The sequence below is a fragment of the Anopheles moucheti genome, chromosome 2 (assembly GCF_943734755.1).
Source record: "Anopheles moucheti chromosome 2, idAnoMoucSN_F20_07, whole genome shotgun sequence".
Classification (NCBI taxonomy): domain Eukaryota; kingdom Metazoa; phylum Arthropoda; class Insecta; order Diptera; family Culicidae; genus Anopheles; species Anopheles moucheti.
In genome coordinates, this window is record NC_069140.1 from 39,873,899 (window position 1) to 39,890,400 (window position 16,502).

At 45.3% G+C, this 16,502-nt stretch overlaps 1 long non-coding RNA gene across 1 annotated transcript in view; it reads right to left on the bottom strand.

Annotated features, from left to right (window-relative positions):
• The window catches only part of LOC128299253 (uncharacterized), an 82,077-nt gene that overhangs the window by 9,834 nt on the left and 55,741 nt on the right, over nt 1–16,502 (bottom strand). The window contains exon 4 of the long non-coding RNA XR_008287291.1: nt 12,238–12,273. This is a non-coding gene — a long non-coding RNA (uncharacterized LOC128299253). The remainder of the gene's footprint in view (nt 1–12,237; nt 12,274–16,502) is intronic.

Here is a 16,502-nt window from a genome sequence, read left to right on the forward strand (position 1 = left end):
ACGACAGGGACGCACGTCGACGAAAACAAAAGTTGCCACAAAATGCTCATTTTTGCTCGAAACTGCAGGTGACTGGATCTGTGGTTTGTGCAGCGAGCCGCGGGTGCATGGGAACGGAACTGTTTAGTGCAAGCCCGTTGCTCCGTTGCCGTTTGCCGAATGTTGCCCGGAAAGAAGAAAGCATTTTGCTCGATGGCTGAAGCTTACTCAGCACCACTGGCGTTTCTTCCACAATGACCGCGGAAAGGTGGACGACGTTGTCAAGAAAATGAGTAATAGTACACCCAACACACACACACCCCGCGTTGGTCACCCAATTCTAGAGCCTGGCTACTACTCGTAGAATGTTACAAATGTCCACAATCGGAAAGGAACCGTCAGGTTTGAACTCGCCAGGGCGCAGTGTCGTCTGGTTGCGACAGGTATAAAGCTATGGAGATTAATTTGAAGAATGACATTCCATTCGTTGTGGTTGACGAACACTGTGGTGCTGGTGCAGTTTCTCATTAGAAACCCGTGTACCGTACCGAGCAACGAAATTCAAAATACCGGTAGCTAAATTAATGCATTATGAGGTTTTTTTTCCTCCCCAAGCATCGCCAGGTAACTAGGGGGCGAAGGAAACGGATTCGGACCATGTTATACAGGGGGAGAGTAAATTATTTCCAACATCAAATCTAAACCTTTTTACGGAGCAGTATGCAGATGCACAACAACGGGTCATTCCTATTGTCCCCCATAACAATGTGTTTTTGAACCTGCAGAAATCGGATGGTGAGTGGTGCAATTTACTTACGAAACTATCCAACCGTATGCTCTGCAATGTCACTCCGAAACACGTCCGCCCTAAACACTAGAGAACGGCATTTTGGGCAGTGGATGCCGTTCCACTGCCAAAATGGTCGCAATTCCTCGGTACGTACGAGAAGATAAAAAGAATGATCGTTTAGAGCCCTTCGGGGGATTGAAACCGAAAGCGAACTAATGTTCCACTTCCGGTGATGATGATGCCACCTTCCGTGCAACACAACGGGACACGCTCGCTCTCCTGTCTGAATGGCAAACAGAGGCATTTGGTTGCACTTTGTCTAGCGCTGGACGGGAATGCAAAACCGGTGTAGCTACGATTGGTTTGAAATTTTTCCTCAAAGACTATACACACACACACCATCATCCCGGTGAGGTAGAAGATACCACTCTGTCCTAAAAGTCCTCCCCGTAACTACGAATTCCCAAAAACCAACGAACCAATAAAACGGTTCATTCGCCCGGTTGATTGCCATACCCGGCACTGTACGGTATGCGAGCGGTAATGAAGACCCCCTCCCGGGGCTTTGATTGCAAGACAAGCCGGTTCTTCCACAAACACGGACGAACGCAAGACACTGGGAAAGGTGCTCGTTAAGCAAAGCATATCATATATCCGCACATATCGAAGGCAAGATACATTTCCTGCAATTACCGTGCCGTAAGCGAGAGAGCGAGAGAAAGAAAGACAGATATAATCGAGGAAATAAACATGACATCAGCAAACGGGACATAAGCACATACCCGGCAGGACATCAGAGGACACCTTAAGGCGGGGGGTCATTCACTATTGTCGCCTTCAGTGCGGCCAAAGTATGCCAGGGTCGTGTGTGTCCACAGTCCGGTGTCTCGAAGGTTTATCGCTCGGATGATATTCAACGGATAATACCGATTCTTGCATCAAGGCCCGACTATGGTTTTCCAACGACACGCTAACGTCATTTTGGACGTTCGGTACCATATCCATCGCATCGTTGGCTACTTCCCGGTGCGGTACAACAGGCGGTCCGTAAAAAAAGGCATCCTGCACTCCCCGGCATCAGCGCTTTATAACTTTGAGTAATAAAATATTTTCCCAACACTTTCACCGTCACCGTGCCGGAAATGCACTGCTCGGATCTTGTGGATTTTGGATGAAGCAAAAGGATCCATAAAACCTCCAGACGGGTATGGTTATTAATTCGACAAACTACACCGAGGCGAGGCGAGGTGCAACTAGCGCACGGTGGGCGCTACTGTTTGGGAAAGTCCTTTCCCAACGGTCAACTTTTGTTTGGCTGCCTTAGGACATACCCACTGTGGTGGGTGCCGGAGAATAGGAAAGGGGTTTTTTTGGTTGCAGAATATAACAAAAAAACGCCAGCCAGGGGGTTGAGGACACACCGTACAGGACACATTCGCCACGGACCATCGTCCATCACCGTTCGTTTCGTCAAGCTAACCCTGCTGAATAGGGGCGAAACTCTTCATTGTCTAACGTCCCATAAAACAGGCGGACAGGCGGATAGTGCTCAGTTGAACTCGGTCGGTGAAATATACTCTCATCACCATCATCATAATCATTAAAAAGTCTCCCGCTCCATGGGCCCTGTTGTCTTCAAACTTCAGCCATAATAATGCAGGGATTGTAACATCATTTCGCAAAAAAAATAAAATAAAAAGTTCCATTTGCTACAGGACCTAACTAAGGGACCTAACCAAGACATGGACCAACCCGCATCCGTGACCGTGCGCGCGCTCCATGCACTAACAAACTGCAAAACCCCGGCGTGTACTACCACATGATTCCAGCGGTCTGTGCCAAGTTCAAACCACTGAAACTGAGCCGCTCGTGGTGCGGCGGCAAACGGCGACATGGGGGGCGAAAATCGTAGTAAATTAAAAATTTAAAAAAGGCAGAAAAAGCAACGCAATCCTCGCATGAAAGGGTGCTGTAACTTTCCGAACTGTCCGACAATTGAAATAAAAAAAAATCCCTTCCATAAGCCATAGTTTTCCTATAACACAGTTAAAGGAGTCTGGTAGCTTGAGTGGAACACTGAAGAAGCGTGATCGGGGTTGGTGTGTACGGGCGAGGATTTGTATGTGTGCGGTGAGTGCACTTTTCCTACCCTAGAATCAACCGCAGGCTAAAAAAGGATATTAAATGAAGGACCCGGTACTGGATCATGCTGGATACAATCTCGAAGCTGACCGAAGCTGACTGTACAAGTGTGTGTTTGCTAGGGAAGGGCGAAAAAGTGAGTGGACTGCTGCTGTGTATCCGTAAAAGTAAATCTTAATTCCGGGTGAGATTTAACACATACCGCATTACCATCCCCACCCCCCCCTGGCCCAGGGGTCCCATCCAACCCCCCCCCCCCAGTGTGGACCGTGGTCGGAAATCCCTCTGCATTGGCCATATTATTTCATGTTCATTTTCGGTATTTGCAGTAAATATTAGCAGAAATAATAACCCTTTCAGGTTGAGGTTCGTTTGTGGGTTTCGGTACAGCACCTTTCCGTTGAGAGCGTGGTGTGGTAGTGCTGCGCTGTTTTTGTCGTTTTATAGCTTAATCCGACCGGTCGGTACCGAATGCGAAAGTTCTTTTACTGAAATTTATATGAAGAAGGTCTTTTAGCATTCTTGTTGGCATGTAACAAAACGAAGACGAAGGAAAGAAAGGCAGAGTAGTAAAATTGCAATCGATTGGTGGAAAACAGAAAAATGGAAAACTTGAAGTACAAAAAAACGACACACACACACACACACACGCACACACACACAGAGAGAACTTCAATCCAACAAGCTAGGCATATATGATCGAACCTTTCACGAGCACTAAAAGATCGTCAGGAAAAATGTTAGTTAAACAGCGAGACAGAGAGACAGAGAGAAAAAGAGAGGAAAAAAAAATCATTTTTCCGGGAAAAAAATCCACAAACGCGACGAGAGTTTTTAAGCTCAATGATGGATTTTCCAGACCGCTCCTGGTTCCGTCGTGCTGTGTGTGTGCTGCACAGACCGATGTGATCCGGATTCTCGTTGTATCCGTTTTTCTTCCGACGACACCATTTCCAATTTGGATTTCATTTTTTTTGCTCCCCGTCCTCACCCTTCCGTGTGTATTTCCGTACCGGGTTTTCCTTTCCATTTCCCACCCATTTACCCATGCACCGTGGGTAGACACACTTCAACGGAAGCGTTATTTGCGTCCTTACGATCGTACCCGGCGCGCCGACGGTTGAAATTGAGCCCTAAAAACCCAATATTTCATCTCGCAAGGCACTGCAACGGCACGGCGAACGAGTTCGTCCTGCAGCTATTTGCAAAACCTGGGGGTTTTTCCTCCAATACGTCGTGAAGAAGTCGGCTCTTCCATCAGTTTTCCGTGGGCATGGGTTTACCCGTATATATCCATCATGGCTCTTTAGCGGTCCCTTTTTGCCGCTCTCCGCCGGTTAAAATCCGGGCGAAAAGGGAGGCTTAACCCATGAGTACAAACACAAATATACACGTTCCACCTCCCCGTGCCACAACCCCGTCCCTGGGTCGGGGGAAAATGTTCGGTGGTAAAATATCAATAAAACCACCCCGGAGAGAACCTATTCCCTGTAAAAACGTTTTACCAAATTTTGTCGCTGTCCCTTGGGGAAAAACGGAAAACACACTAGGGATGCAACATTAGATACATGTGTGTGTGTGAATGTATGTGTGTCCATCGAGACTTAAAAGGTGACAGGGAAGGTGGTGTAAAGGATTTGAAAAGTGAGAACGATAACATTTCCATCATTTTCATCAACGATTGAAGTGTGTCACTGAACCTTTTCTACCTCCTTCTCTCACTCTTTCTCCTTCTCTCTCCCTGTGCGAAACCGATATTTGCTATCGAATTTACGTTCTCTCACACAACTACCGTAGAGTGTGGCCCACCGGCAAGGATTAGAAGCGAGTGTTACACCATCCCGCCTGGACGGTTACGGCGAGAAAAGGGTGTCAAACCCTCATGAACGCCGCAGAGACCTATTCACACACCAACGTGGCTAAATTACGTTTCTATACACGCACACCCCGGAGCAGCGTGGTGATGATGTTTGCAAAATGTTGCGGCATAAATGATGTAACAATAAGCGAAGAAAATGAGCGTAGAACCTTGTGAACCTACGTTTGGGAGAACGTGAAAAAAAAACAACCAGAACAATCACGCACTCAGTAGTATAATTGGCTCTTTTGGCTAACAGCTACCGGGAGTTGAAGTTCGTAAAGGAATGTTAAGGAATAAATGAGAAAATTAAAAAAAAATAGGAAAATTATTCCTTACTGGATTCAGAAAATTTTAACAAACTGAAATAAGAATAGTATCAGTTAATAAAACAAGAATCGATTTTATGGAAATGTTTTCTTTTTCATTTACTCCACAATATCAACGCACAAAATCAAACTGAATTTTACATAATGTTCTGATTATCCTACTCTTTTGAAGATTGATTGATTGGTTCTTTGCACACAAATATTTGGTTAAAAAAAGTAAATTAAAATATGAATATAAAATAAATGCTTTTATTAAATTAAAAAAAAATATTATCCTATAATTTTAAAAAATGTATAACTTCTAGAGAGTCTAATTATAAATCGAATGACTTTACACGGTCCTATATGAATGATTATTCTCAAAAAGAATGATTCAGCTCAACAATTTATCCTGCAAAGGGTGCCACTTTCGACCCAAAATAACGCAATGCGTTTGGAAAAGCAAATTCGACGACATTTTACAGCAACAAAATATCATTTTTATATACATCGCGAACATATCCTTCCACGATCGGTACAATATAAATAGTTCTAACCACACACACCGGTCATGTACACCCTTCGCTGATTTCATAACAGGCGCAATACCAACACCCGGAATCGGTCGGAAAGCAATGTGGAAGAGGCAAACAACCGCCTTTGCCTGTTTTTATTATATCCCACTCGGTTTATCCGGCCACCAACACGCCAGGACATCCCAAAACACAGCTTTCCTGCCAGACGACATTCACGCCTCGTACAGGATGGACAGGGAAACACCGGCATTACGCTCGGGCATTCTCGGTGTGGTGGTGTGGGTGAAGAGTGTTCCGTTCTTGTGTGGACAAAATCGAAAAGAATTTCCCTGTGTGTTCCCCGGTCAGGAAAAGGATCCAAAACGCAACCCATCTCAGGGTGGGCTGGAAGAATTCGGCGGGACCTAAGAGAGGCTAAGGTTATGCAAAGAAAATAACACACACACGAACAGAAAATTCAACCACACACCGAAACCGGAAGACCACTTTTGTGCTACGACGGCACACACAACCACCCAAAACCCGACCAGGTTCCCTTACCCGAGTGCGAGAGAAGAAGCAAATTTTTCCCAATGCCCAGAGACGAGAAGCCACCGGAGAAAAGGTCAACGAGTGGTTGCCGATTGTGCATAAATCCATAATTTATGAATGTTGCTGTAACTTGACGTAATCGGCATTGAATCCCCTCCGGCCGGGAGCGAACCGATCTGGGTGGAGAATGAAGACGAATGGAATGGGAAATATCCCGCCGGTGCTCTGGTCGGGCTATATCCCGTTCGTTTTTCACTTACCGGTTTACTCCCGGGGTCCCATATCGGGGGTGCGGTGGGGGCACCTTGTTATGGAGTGCGCTTTTCGTGATGAAAATGTGCTGAATGCAAAAGGAAAGTTCTACTGTACTGCGTATGTGTGTACCAGCTCGTGTCGGTGTTAGGTTACTTGGGTTTGGGGGAGTTTGAAAAAGGTTGAGAAGCTGAAGAAATGACAAAAAAAAGCATTTTAACAAAAGGAACCGAAGAATTGAACATGCTTTAGTGCGTACTGGTAGGTTTCGTGGTACAGAAGCGCCAAAGCTATTGTTAAAATGCAATTTCATCTTTCTTTTACCATTTTATGCTGTCGATCGGAGAACAGAATCCAGCGTTCCAATATATTTCTGGCATTATATTAAATCCGTATCACATCACAATTTATTTTTTTTACGAACAACATCATACATAAGGAATTTTAAAACATAATTTTACTTAAGATAAGTAAAATTACAAACTGTTTCTTTATTACTCTACCAGTCAATAAAATTTGTGTAACAAACACTTATCAATCCACCAGCTAGGAAGCAAGGATTATGGACATTTGTCATAAGGTACCAGTCGGTCGGCATGTAGCTCAATCGTAACTTCCCACAAAACTCATTTCTCGTCTATTTTTTTTTTCGCTCGCTTCGCTCAAATATCCAGGATATTCCTTGCCATCAATGTCCGTTCGAAAACCCCAGGAACTTTGGCGTTTTCCAGCCTTTGCTGTTCACTTTTTTGTTGCCGGATATTCAGCTCATGTTTTCCAACATTCCGACCGAGGGCGCGTGTGTATGTTATAGATCCGTTTATTTTTTTTCATTGTTGTTTTTTGTGTGCAGTACCCTGTAGGATTTCTTCATTTTTTACATCCATTTCTTGAAGACACTCATGCATGAATTCCACTTAGTGCTGTGAGGCTTACAATGAAATCAACCGCTCGCAGTGCGTCGTCGTCGGGTCGGGTCGGGTGTATGAAACGCATCTTTCTCCCAATCAGGTGCAACACATGCGTACCTTTGCCTTGGTCCACATGCGGTGAAGTGGTTTAAAGTAGAAAAAAAAGTAAAGACATACAGAAATAAAATTACACATAAAACAAAAGATTTGCTGAACGCGGTGGAACCAGCGGTGATACGGTTGGATTGCTTCACCACGTCGGGAAATGGTTGCAGGACAAACCCGGTGGTAAGGAACAGCAAAAGGTGATAAAACGGCACCATAAGCACTCCACAACATATCCGGGAACATTCAAACAAGTCCTGTCGTTCTGGTCTGCCTGGACCTGGTAAAGTCTGGTGTTTTTGTGCGTAGGGTTTGCGCTGAGTGAATGCGTGTTCGCTCCCTTAACACTAAGGGTGCAAAATATTGATTTTTCTATTCTTGCACTATCTTGCTGTACACTACACACTCACGTAACTGCAGCATAATTTTAGCGTCGTTTAGTGATGCAGCACGCAACCTTCTGGCGGTAGAATACCGAGCTGGCCGGGGGGATGCAAATTTCTTACACCACCGTCTCACGCAACCCCGCAACTGTGTCTCTTCTATTGCTGGTTCTCAATTTCCTGATCGTCAGTTGATATTACAGCAAATATTTCACCTCACCGAACGATGATTTGCTTCGTATGGAAGGAAAGTTCCGTGTAAGGTAAGGTCTTACTTCTTCCTAGCGCTTACTGCGCGCACAGGTGCTCGAGGTCTCGGCACCATAAAACGAACGGCGAAGGTCCTCACCTACGCGTAGCAGGTCCTGTGTAATGGCAGCAGAATGGCTACACAATTTATGATTCTATTTTCATATATTGTTTCTTCATGGCCTAGATCCGTTTTCGTGCTTCCATTACCGAATTTTTCCTTGTTCGCTTTTTTGCCCCCCCCGTCGAACAATAAATCATAGATAGTTTTTCCTTGTCCGATCGTTCGCGAAGCCCAAGGTACAGGAAACTTTCTTCTCGTAAGTTTTCTTCGAGCTAGCTTTCCATGCACACAGACTCATGAATACGCACCAGCACACAACCGGAATGGATTGATATTCTATTCCGATCGACACGAACCTTTTCGAACCGATGGCCCCGGATAGGAGGGGAGGGACTGCAGTTTTAACACTCACACACGAACGCTGTCTGCTTGTGGAAATAGTTTGCATACTTTTTTTTTGTTTTGTTTTGCACGAAAGTAAATTCACCCGCACGTGATCGGAAGCCAAAAAACGGAGCCAATTTCAAGGGGGTTAAAATTTACGTTCATATGCTGGAAGGACCTCTTTCGTGGGAGCTGGAAACGACGCTAACGGGTAAGAAGGCCAAAAACAAAATGAATAAGCAAACAAGCTAAACTAAATCATTCATGCGTGAAATGAAAAAAAATGTAAGGAAAAAAAGGAAGTCTTCTGCCACACGGTGGATGTAATGATTTACTGTCCAAAATGGCGATCATACGCTTTTTATGTCCGAAAACATTTATAACAAAAATAAAACAATAATGCTCCTTTTCCAATTTGCTTCCAAAACTTGTAATATTACTTTACTTTTAACCACGCTTTCTATACGTATTTATTAATGTAAAACATTTTTCTATTGTAGTAAATTTCGATTGAATCGCACAACGATCGCATGTAAACATGTACCACGACAAACGACACTTCAAAACCAGTAACAAGCTAATGAAATTTAAATTCTTTATTCTGTTGTACACAGCTTATCAGCCAGAAACAATCCGATCACAAAAAGCAGCGTCCCGTGCCGCGAGGTAAAAATGCGCCTAGAAACGATTACCTAAGCAGCGACGAGCAGGACCCAACAAAAAAAGTGGCCATCAAAAGGACGCGAACTCACCCCACCATTAGCGGAGAGAAAGGTCGGTCGCTCCAAGTGACAAGTTTGTTATGCGAATGAAATTTATGGTAAAATTTATTACCCACCTTCGCGAGCCGATGGGAGAGGGAGGTCGCAACCCCTAGGTCGTACGAAAGGAAACATACAAACTCCACGCACTTATTTAAATATTCCTGAAGTTCGGTGGACCGACTTCTTTGCGTTGCGTTCGTGTATAGTGCACAGAAAACATTACTAACTTTTCTTTTACGTGCGTGTATGTGTGTGTGAAAAAAAGGCGAAAGGAAATAATGTTTCGTGCGTGATTTTACCATCTCGCTTTGCTTGAAAGCCAGGTGCCGTCATTGGCTTTCGTGTCCGCGAAGTACAAGTTGTCCTCTTTTTTTTTAACAAATTTCGCTGTCTTGAAGACGAAACACACCAGGCAAACAGCACAGTGGCACGAATAACAAAAAAGAAAAGCACAGAAATACATTCATCCACCAAAAATATGTTTCCCCACCTTATGCCTTTTTGTCCGACACCCATCGCTCCCATTTGTCCCGGCGCCTTTCCACCCCACGCGCACGCCGGGGTGAGACGTTTGTTGGGAAAATAATCTCGTCAGCAGTCGCCGGCAGCAAGTACAATATCATGTCGCGGCCGGTTGATGGATGTCTAACACAACACGAACACGAACGAAAGCAACATAAGCGATAGGGTGGAGGGAGTGAGTGACATACAGGCGGGCGCATAGCTTACGGTGGTTCCTGTCCGTCTTCATCAGCTTCCTGTTATCACTCTGCCGAGTCCGACCCGGCGGTAAACATAAGCACAACAATCAGCTCTGCCGAAAGTGGAGCGCACACCGACCATAGAACGGAAATGCAATTTAAATTTCAACAGTGAAATTCCTGCATTTGTCCATAATCTAAGACGATCCATTCGGGATCGCTGCTTTCTGCTCGTGTTTTGGTGGGTGCAACAGATAACACACACCCAAAAGAACCGAGCGCACCGAAATGAACATCGAAACATTCCCCCACAAAATGGCAACAGTTTGCGCTTGTCAGGTAGCTGGGTGTGTGTGTGGGGACCGAGCGAAACAACAGCGCCCGTCAGCAGCAGGTTTAGAAGGTTTCGGAACATTGCTCACCTTAAGATAAGGAATCGGTGGTGTGATGCGTGGGGACAAAATGTTTTCGTCCTTGGTTGCATTTGGATTTTTGTTTTCGCCTGCGCACGGCGCGCTGATAATGGAAGCTTCCAGAAACATGTCCACATGCATTTGGGTTGGCAATGTTGCACCAGAAGACAACATTATTCAATTATGTGCTGCTTGCTGCTGAATCCGTGAGCTGCAGGTTCTTGGTTTTGTCTTTAGTTGTGCGAGCAATTTGAAAGTGTAATCGTTGTGATGTGAAAGACGTATCTGACTCATCATTGGAGAAAAAATAGAATCCACTAGACGTTCAATCATATCTAATTAACTTGTGCAATATTTATTGTGCAAACTTGTGCAAGTTTTACTTTTAGCACTAGAACTTCGATGATATTCCCAGATGTTTTTATTGGTTAATTCTAGGTCCGAAACGTGAAATACATGAGGGCAATCGCCTCCACTAAAGAGCTTCCTGTCTAACCAGAGAAGAAAATCTTCAAAGTTGTTCAAAACGGAGCCTTTTATTTATAAAATGAACTGAAACTGAATTTAATTTCCATGACAATTTTTTATGAGTTCTCTTTGACTTCAACTAAACAAGATACTCCAAAGTTCACTGGAACAGCGAATCAAAATATTAATATACTTTTCATACCATTTAACAAACTTCAGTTTGAGGTAAGCAAAATGTATATAAGAGTCTAGGGTCGTTATTCGCTTTTTTCAAATTTTCTAAAAGGAATTTATGGACTGAATCTATGATAGATATTATAATTATGTGATCACCTTGAAAGAATGTATAAGTCAACACTACTCAATATCCAAAATATCACACAGCTCATAAAGAGTTCCACGGTATGTTGATGAACCTCCACTCTTTTTTCTTTAGCACTGCCTTGAAGACGTTCCTTTGGCAAGTGGTTGCTCCCAGAGATCTCCCAAGCTCTGATTGTTATCAATGCGACATCCAGAGCGAGAAAACATAGTCCATAGTTCCTATAAAAAGCAATTCTTTGACGATTGCGTTAATCATCCATTCACTTGGATAGACTGAGTTGAAACTAAACATGCCATTTATGTCTTAGTTATCTGTAACAGCAGTGGCTTGTCTGTGCAATTTTTTCGAAATACTTACAACACACTGAATTCATTTATTTTTAAGGATTTCTTCAATGATCATACCTGTGGCAAATTTATACGATATCATAATACGAAATATTGATAGAAATTGCTTGAAGCTCTGTAATCCTTCTAGCAATGGCCTAAAATCATCTTTCGAACTCGAGACATCTGTACACTTTAGTTTGATAGTACTGTGTTTGAAAAAAGAGTATTCTAAATAAAGAAGAAATAATAGGTTAACAGGGATATGTTTCTAGCGTAGAATTACTGTTCGGCCATAATTCATCTTTTCCACAGTGTCACTTCTGAGGGGTATTTATTGTCGCATTCAACCGCGCATAGATATCAGTGATTGAAGACGGCAGATGTTACATCAAGGTTGCATCATTACAACGATGCTACAGAGATGCACATCTCGCACATCCGATAACGATCACAGTATACTTGTTTCGAATTTATGTAAGCAGTAACGCATCAATTTGTTATTAGCCCACACACACACTACCAGTTTTAAGTGATTGGTGGCAAAAAAACTCGTCTAATAGTTTTGGAAATTGCTATTCGCGACCACAATGGCAAATGTGTAACTGGCAAGATCTCTTTCGTTCGTAATGGCTAGCAAGTGTCGAAACTCCCAATTGAAAGCAACCGAACGAACCCGTACGCGGAGAGTCGCCTGAAATAGATTGCTTGCTGGTTTTAATTTGACGGAACATGCATCAACACTTACGCTAACTAACGGCGTCTAACGGGCAGGCAGCAGCTTCTGTGAAGTAGAAGGAGAGAAGAAAAAAAAACGAAGGTGATGAGAAGTTTGCACTAAACGAAATACCAATGAAGAAGGAGAACTCACTACGCAAAAAAAAGCCATAAAAACTCACACACACACAAACACAGAGAAACGACAAACGCAAATGGCGAAATTGAAGACAGCAAAAGGAATTGGTTAACACGCGTTGTTTTGTGTTGTCACGCCGTTCGGGGTGCCGTTCGATGGGAACAGCGTCGTGCGAAACTGTCCCCCGAAACGTCCGTCCGCGGGCGCAAATGGGACGCGCGCGTGTCGCTGAAGAAAGATGGAGGCGCATCTGGCCAATGTCCAGAAATAGCGCAACAACGGTTCGACCACGAGATCGCGCGCGCGTTGGCCGAGTTAAGATTTTTTTTTTGTGTGGTTGGTTGCAAGCCGTAACGCAAGCAAGCAGCAACGAGAAGGAAAAAACCATAGGGTTTGAACACGTCTAGGAAAGAGAGAGAGAGAGAGAGAGAGGGAAGAAACGCAAAGGAAAAAGATTGAAAGTGACAAATTATGTAAAGTGACGTGCGACCACACCGCAGGGACAGTTTGGTTGCTCGCTGACGGCGGTGCCGCAACACTGGCCGACCGAACCGAATGGTCGGCCAAAGATGGTGTTCCATTAGTTTTAAATATCTCTAACTATCGCGCCACACGGAGACTGGAATTACATATATACACACACACACGCACAATATGCGGTGGCAAAACATGGCTGTCCCAGGATCACTACTGCACTACTTGTGTGCCGTGGACACATCACTTCACGATCCGGTAGCCGCGGTGTGGATTGAAGTTCGTCGATCGAGCGGGGAGGTGGTGGAAAAATCCGATCAAAACTTGTTCATGAGCCCATATTACAATCCGAAACGGTGCCGTGCCTACCGGGCCCGCGACCAGTGACTGTTGTGGAATTAATACACCTTAAACGTAGCCAGACGCCCATCTGATAGAGATCAGCTTTCAGGTGCTTTTTACCGATCGCTTTCGTTGCTGTTGTTGCTGCTCTTGGGGCTATGCTTTCTTAGGTCAGAGGCTGCTCCAACTGCCACATACCCACGGGTGCCACACGCGTCCGCCCTCCAAGACCGCGCAGGACAACCGAAGGTGTCGTAGATGATGACGGGTGTCGGCTATTAGAGAGTGTGAAGAGGGAAGGCCGTACGTTTGGACTGATGCCGGGGCTGAGAGCACCGGAATTTGGACGGTGGGCGTTCATCGGCCCATTCAGCAAACGATCAAAACATTCCACCTTTGTAGCTGCGTCCCTCCCTCTCTCTCTCTATCCCTCTGTACCCTCTCGAGCTCTATTTCCAACGAGTAACGACGCGTACGAAACAAAAAGGTCAGTCGACTTACAAAAGACCTTCCCTTCCCTCGTCGTTTTGCGCCTTCCCCCAGCAAAAGGGTTCGCTCATTCCACAATGCTCGAGAGGAGTTTGCCACATTTTCTTCTTGTGCAGAGCAACCGTAGAGCAAACTTGTAGCTATACATTAATGCTTTACACGTTGCAGAGAAGCACCCTCCCCGAAGAAAAAAAATAATAGGAACAAAACCAATAGCTCTGGTACATCATCAGAGGTGCCGCAACCAGCACTGCTTACCCTCGTCACGACCAGCAAAGTTGTCGGCAGCAAAGTTCAACCTCCCCCCCTCCGCTCGAAGATCCTTTTCTTAAGGTCCACTTTTCGCATGATGAAGTTTGAATCATTAATTTCGCAACCCTTTTGCCATCCGTCGACCGCGTTCCCCATTTGGAAGACTGCACGACTTCAAATCCTAGTCCCAAAATATGGTTTTGACGCACGACCATAACACGGAGGAAAGAACACACAGAAAAACACGACTTCTAAACAGCAACAGTTCGCCCAAAGTCTTTTCCAGCAAACGAGTGGCGCAAGTCGCTTCGAAAACTGCGGTCTCGTAGCTCATTGTCACCGGTGCTATATCATACATACATTATCAATCTGTACACCCGGGGTGGGTGTGGGTTTTTTGCCGTCGGGAGGGTGTGGTGTCGCGGGTGTGGGGGTTGGGTTGGGGACCCAATATGTCCTGATATGGGACGACTGCTCGGGAATGATATATGTGTGATACGTCCCCGTGCTCCCACGGTCCGCCCGATCCGAGATATATGTATGTGGCTGGGTGTCACACATCTTCAATACACGGGCGCTGGTATATTATGCGTATGTGTCTCCGCCACCTCTAACTACCGGCCGTATCGCGTACGATCTCTCTCTCGTTGCTACTTTTTCAACAATGATAAGCTTAAGTTTTATGATACCCGTGTGTCACACCGTTTATGGAATTCGCCATCCAAGGAAGGATCGAACCCGTCACCTCCAACCTCCTTCTCACAGCAGCCCCCCCGGAAAAAAGGGGATGGTTTATGGACTAAAATCAAAAACTGGAGGGGTCTGTCTTTCAAGGTGAAGGTGCGGAAGAAATAATCATGATGGCTGCTGCTGCTGCTGATGATGATGATGATAATGATATCGATACCAAGGACGAGAGCAACTGCTACAGGACAACGCATCATCATGCTGCGATGACGGGGTAGTAGAGTTGGAGGGCGCGGTTACCCGTGATGACCCTGACGAGCCCAAAACGTAAACGTACACGTCCACCCGAATGCCGGGACCAAGAATGGAAGGTTAGTAAATAATCATAAGAGATCATTACAAGGCGATAGGCAGTGCCCATGTGCGGCGCGATACCAGCAAGGACCGAGGGACCGAAGGGCGAAAAGCCCGTGTCTTAGAGTTTGTTGGTGAAAATTTATGGTTCCATTCTTGGGACAGAGCAATCTTGATTAACTTTTACCCGCCCGGAGCAGCACTGTTCTGTGTGAGACCCGTGGCACCGCCAGCGAAACAGTGCGAAAAGCCTAAACCTCCGTGTTCTTCCGAAAAGTGCCTCATCGAAGCAGAGGGATAGAATAGTGAGGCCACCATGTTTTGAATCCTGGTGGGAAGTAGTGTGAGTGTGTGTGTTTGAAGATGTTATTTTGATTACGCAATATTTCCAATCTCATTATTAACGGAGCAAGGCGGAAGTACGGAAAGATGACATGGCGTGCTGCTGCTGCTACTGGTTGAAGCTTCTGCTTTTGTACTTGGCATAGAACAGACCCTTTGCTGTAGCATGGAACCCGACACGATGACCAATTGATGGTGAGAAGCGTTATGAAGCGGTCGTGGCATGACGAAAAAGGGGTATTGGGGATTTGCTTGGGCAGAATAGAACTAAAGGGAGCTAATGGTTATTAAAGTTTCCCAATGGAAGCGCTTATCTGCCGGGCCCGAATGTGTCTCTAGCAACTGCTTGGGATAAAGTGTCGATAAAGTAAAGCAAAGCAAAAAAAAAGTGATGCTTAATAGCAAGCTTAAACACACAATCTAGCAGCCCCTTGAGAGGACGTGTCCAGGAACTCGTTAGGAGTCAATCCACACTCACTGCTGGCATACGTATAAGCTGGTGATGGTGGTCATTAAGAATTCCATACCATAACCGAATCGTGCATTATTAGAAAGGATCAAGCGTTCCGAAACACTTGCTGCTAACCTTCGTTAGGAACCTCAGTCACATGTCTTTTGACAGCATTTCGCACAGCCCAGAGCAACCTACGTCAAGCAGGGTTGGAGCGTGCATACAAACGCAGGATGGAGCAAAGATTCACCCGCTTCTACGATGAAACGTCCAATCGAATCCACAACACGACGAACGTTTGCTGAATGTGCCACCTGTAGGAATGCTTACAGCACACGCAGATTTCAATCGATTGAGGCAATAAATTAATAGTGTTCGATACGACACTATATTGGCCTGGACGTCGACGTCGTCGACCGACTTTCTCTCCATAATTCCTACCCCGAACTTCGAATAGACGAAGGTCAAAATGTAGGATCTTGAACGTTAGTCTCGAAGCAATCGCTTTCTACGCTCACTCCGAACTTTGATTCCACACCGTTGGCGTCCTGTGGTTTTGCGACCGTGCCAGAGGCTCGGCATGCCGACGAGTTTATGACCATCATCATCGAGTATTACGAGGCAGCGGCACGCGTTCCTAGGCCAGAAGGCGCTTCCAGCTTATGGCGTAGCAAATGACCAATCATTCCCCCGGCCCCCGTTCTAGAAGCAGTCGATGGGCCAATGTTTACGATCACAAATTAAAGGCCAAGCAATGCCCCCCCGT